The 5,497-nt window shown below is 37.3% G+C and overlaps 1 long non-coding RNA gene across 1 annotated transcript; it reads left to right on the top strand.

The window, feature by feature from the left end:
- Window positions 1-261: 261 nt before the first annotated feature.
- LOC124130961 lies at window positions 262-4,632 on the top strand. Its single transcript, XR_006860586.2, has 3 exons — window positions 262-354; window positions 829-918; window positions 4,515-4,632. It is a non-coding gene; the product is annotated as an uncharacterized LOC124130961 (long non-coding RNA).
- The last annotated feature ends 865 nt before the right edge of the window (window positions 4,633-5,497 follow it).

Below are 5,497 nucleotides of genomic sequence, written 5' to 3'. Positions count from 1 at the left end.
GTAAATTATCATACCTCAAGTCATGGGACCTTGCATAATTGGTTATCATGGTCCAAATAGTTTAACAAAAGGTCATTGTGGTTTAGATGGAATCGCTTTTAAATGCAGCGGTAACCATACTCATGATCAGTCGCTGTCCAGATTACTTGAATAGTTGGTGAACCTAAACCCAAACAGTTCAACTTCCATATGGGTCATTGTGATTCAGGTTGAATAGCTTTTGAATGCAGCTGTAATCAATTCTCATTGGCCAAATTACTAACAATATCATGTTTATTGTTACAGGCACATTCCTCACTGATGTATCTTTTGATGGCCGACTTTGCTGAGCTTTCAGCTACAAGTTTAAACATTGTAAGTATTTACTGCGCATTGTGCAAGATGCAATGAACTATTTATTTCTTCCTAAGCTTAACATTACTACCCTCCCATAAACAGTTCCAAACCCATCGTAATTCTTTTTCAGTTCATGTATATTCTTTAAAGTTTGTAAACACTGGTAGTATTTCCAAAAGGTGCAGCCTCTGCTTAATATGCTCTGTCGAGAACAAATAAGTAAGCGTATAGTTCTTCCACACCTACAGTCATAATCAAAATGTGACTTGGATTCGAACCGACGAAATGCGGATCCCTTTGCGGTATGAAGGACACATCTCTGCACAGCACGATGCGGCACAGGAAACGCACCCTTCAGTCCTTAGTACATACCCCTCTAACAATATCACTGTTGGTGGAAGCACACTGCTATCTCACATTTTCCATGTAACGATTCCTTTAGAAATGACTCATTGATGATGTCATCATTTTTGCAATTGGATTTTATTTCAGGTCAACATTTTCATCACAAGACTCACAACCACAAAAATAGGGTATACAGTATACAACCTCTTCACAATTGACTGTTCGACAATCCTAATGGTAAGTGTTTTATTCTTTGGTACAAGGTAGACCGTCAGGCAAAACGTTACATGATGACAATCAGATATATTAAGTAGACCCTAGATAACCAAGTTTTTTTTATTTACCAACAAAGATTCCGGGGTAGAATAGGTCTTCAGGAACCCATACTTGCCGTAAAAGGTGACTATGCTTGTCGTAAAAGGCGACTAACGGGATCGGTTGGTCAGGGTCGCTGAATTGGTTGATGCATTTCATCAATCCCAATTGCGTGGATCGATGCTCTTGATATTAATCACTGGATTGTCTGGTCCGCCGTCATATAGCTGGAATATTGCTGATTGCGGCGTTAAACAACAAACAAACCAACAAACCAACCAAGCTTATGTGGCGAATGATTAATCAAATGCTCACATTTTGCGTCTTTGCAAACATTTTAGTGGTTGTTTTACAGTTTTAACCCGCATGAAGAATTTGTTTTGGGAACTCAACCATCTTCATCATTTCACATTTTCGAAACTGGTGAAATCTTACATTACATAATTCTTAGCGATACAATTATTTTTACTAGAACTGCTTGAAATAAAAAGTTGAATGGAGTGCTGCGCCTTGTTTGAAATTTCAATGAGAGGAAATTAACGTAAGTGACTAATCCTGTAATATTTATCATATTAGTTACATAACCTCTACTAGTATGATGGAGTGTAAGCTTAATGTATTAATGCTTAATGCAGGTCTTAGACGTTTACCGTATGGTCACCATGAGATGACAAATCTTGAATTCCAATTAAATCATACTTTTCGGGATAGCGTCAGATGAATGGGCCACAGCCGTTGCATCCTCTATCTGGAACCGACTGTTGAAGATTAATTGATATTAACACATTACCAATGTGCACAAAAAAACCAGGTTTAACCTACTCAATGACATTGATGCCAGGTCCAAACTCTAGGTTACATACATGTACATCAAATAGGTACCTGGGAAGAAGGACAGGACACAAGTGTGCATCTTCAGTCAACAGGTGGTAAAAGCAGCAGGTTATATATGCCATGCTGAATGGGATTCTTATTCATGGAATGTTAAGATGTGTAGTTACAACATAGTGGCGAAAAATGATCATACATGTATTCAAAACAGAAAGAAGAAATAACTGGTCTCATTTTCGATCAAACCGTCTGTCCGAAATATACTGCATAAACCTTTATCAAGTTTTCAAATTACAGTTTAATTGTCTTGATACTGGATGCATGCATATACACTACTACATGCCAATATGAAAGAACCTCAGACTTGTACTCATGCAGAATGGACATTTTATGAATGTTTATTACTTTGCATTCTGAAAATATTCTGCTTTGGCCCAAAACATGTTTACAATCCCAATATACAAAGAGTAAGGTTTTAGAATTAGTGTCACAGAATGAGCATTAATCATGCGTTTGTATAGATGATGCGATGGCTACATTTGAACTTGAAAGCCAGTAATTTGACATATTTTGTTCATTTTCTATAACTGATAAAATATCTTCCCATGATACATCAAGAATATTCTCCCATTTTTCAGATACTGTAGTTATGATTTTATTACAAACATATCTGGTAAAACTTGGTATCTTTGATAGAAACTGGTAATAATCACTAATTGTGAATTTAATCTGGTATTAAGTTGATTGAAAGGCATTTTTCCATCATCATTGTAGAGTTTCATTCAAAGTGTTTATTCGATTATGAAAACAATTCCTTATAATATTTTTTTCACTGATGGTTACACCAATGAGGTTCTGATAGTACTTCTGCAAGGTTTGTAAAATTCATGTTATATGTTCTGTAAACTGTTCACCATATATATGTGTCCAATGTATTTTTTATGTCGTCTCCAAGTGGAATTATATGTTGTTTCGTGGAAGTATGTTAGGTTATAACAGTTTTGTAATGAAGATTTGTTACGATAACTGACATTTTTTGAGAATTTATAATGGCCCTTACTTCTATCATTCTCAGTCCTCAATCATCATATTTTCGAGTTAATGTTTTATGTTATCCCTTTGACCATGCCAAATTAATTTGTGAACGTTTTGTTTAATTGATAGTGACTGTCCCATGTACAAAAAATATTTCTGTATCACCATAATAGTGTCCAAGTTCCACATGATTCAGTTTGATACCTTTTATTGCATTAGCAGTTCGACTCATTAATCTCAAAATGTCCGCAACCGGCAGGAATAGGTAAGGAGACAATGGGTCGCCCTGTCAGCATCGCATTTCATTACAGAAGGTGAAGATAGGTGTCAGTTTTGTGTGACACAAAAGGTAGCATTATTGACTTCTTCGTTTTTTTATATCTCTGTACAGTAATCCTACCTTATGTAAACAGATATTAATTAACTCAATACCCTTACTCAGTAGTCCCCTGACGAGGGGCAAGAAGTGGCCCTGAAACTTCGTGACAAACAATACAAAAATTGTTATCCATAAACGTTTTGTGTTTTCAATAACCACTTGTTAATACAGTGGTGGTTGTTTATTGCTAAGGTGTATTTAATACAGCTTACCAATGGTTACCTTAGAACTCCCAAATAACATTTGTGAAGTCAACTTGGAAAGGGATGATAACATCTTTCAGGCATATCATTTATTGTTTCATGAAATATTTACTTAAGTTGGATAACTGTGATCAGCTGTGTAAGCTTCGTCATTTTTCAGTGGCACTACTTACATTATCTTATTGTTTATGGCTGTAGCATATCTCATTAGAAATGATTCCGAATATCATCATATCACAAATGGATGGATCAGCGGATCAGGATACAGCAGATTTAATTGGCGCCTACGTTTCGTGATTTCGTGTTACTTGTTTTACGAATAATGTTTGATTTTATCTTATGACATGAAATGAAGCCAAACAGGGACGGCGATTATCCTATCTGTTTCTATCATCCGTAATTCTCACACACAGATCTGGCACTGACGAAGCCATCATGGTGTATTTGTTTTTTATATGGCTGTATAATTACGGAAAATACAACAATGTGGAAGATAAGAGTTCCATTAGAACCATCATGATTGAAAAGCCGTAACTACATCAAATACTCACCACACCAGTAGTTTTAATGACTATAAATAGAAAATTGTAATTATCTGGCGTTGACGTTGTATACTCACAAATATTGAATTGCATTGCCATGCAATTTTTTATTAAATAATGGTATGTTGAAATCATTGTCAATAACATCATCCTAAGCCTAATGGATGCAAAATGAATGCCTATCGCTACGAGATGCACGCTACAATAGTGTTGGTGACTTTATGTTCAGGTATTGATGTTGGGCACGGGTGGCCTTGTCGTTCAAGGCGAGAGTTGCGTCCCTTACTCACGCCAGAAACCTATGAATGTTGGTTCGAATCCCTGTTTGCCCCGATTGTGATTCTAGGTTTGTCAACACCATACCCGTGCACGTGGGTTTCACAAAATTGGTAAACGTCTGAGACTTCTTTCACTTTGGGATTGCCTCCCACAGTAATCTAACACGCAGTGATATAACTGGAATACTGTTCAAAGCAGCATTAAAACCAACTCATTCACTTCTATAGCAGTATATGTTTCTATCTTCAGCTTACTGGAACTATGCTGACGTACGTTGTGGTGATTCTACAGTTCAAGCCTGACTAACGTCTTTGTTGTGAAGCCATGATGGATGATGGGAACTTGGGGACTATCCCGAAGATTCGAAAAATTAATCATACGCGCGGTGATGAGTTAAGAGCTATTGATAGATACTACACACGTTGTATGAATATGTATTGATGGTAAATATTTTAAAACCACTGTGCACGTTCTCATAGTGAATAAGTCAGTTAAAAGTGAACTGAGAGGAGCAAACAGTTTGAGTTTTGAAAAATGTTTACGTGGATCAACTATTAAGAAATAAAACATGTTGAAGGTGTGCATCATGTCATGTATATATACGGTTAGAGTAAGTGAGTGAGTGAGTTGGGTTTAATGCCGCTTTTAACAGTATTACAGTCATATCGCGACGTGTCACCTTAATGTGGGAGGAAAGCCCGAAGTGATGCAAGACTCAGGCGTTACCACTTCGGTGAAACCCACGAGCACGGGTATGGTGCTGACAAACCTAGAAACATAATCGGGGCGAACCGGGATTCGAGCCCACAATCATAGGTTTCTGGCGTGCCCAATGGACGCAACTCTGCAAAGCGAATCGCGGCGCCTTAGACGACTGGGCCACCCGTGCCCCCACCATTCGTAGATAATTTCTTACATGAATCATAGACGCAAAAAGAGCAAGCTATATGTCTAGTCTGGCATATACGGTTAGAAGTAACTGAGTCAATAAAAATGGTATTTGGCCTTAAGTAAATATCACTTCACGCGCACCAGTGTATTGATAACGTCATCTGGACAGCACGTGATTCGGATCTCATTGTGGCGGAGAGTCGGAATGACGTCATAATAGAAACTACGTCATTCGACACTTGCCGTTTTTGTGATCAGTCCATTTTTTTTAAAGGGGAGAAAATTCAAGAAATAATATTGGAAATAAACGACATTATAAAACACATATGACTCCCTTCATC

This window comes from Haliotis rufescens, unplaced genomic scaffold, assembly GCF_023055435.1.
Source record: "Haliotis rufescens isolate VD_foot unplaced genomic scaffold, xgHalRufe1.0.p SCAF_9, whole genome shotgun sequence".
Classification (NCBI taxonomy): Eukaryota; Metazoa; Mollusca; class Gastropoda; order Lepetellida; family Haliotidae; genus Haliotis; species Haliotis rufescens.
This window is presented reverse-complemented; position numbering and strand designations above follow the sequence as displayed.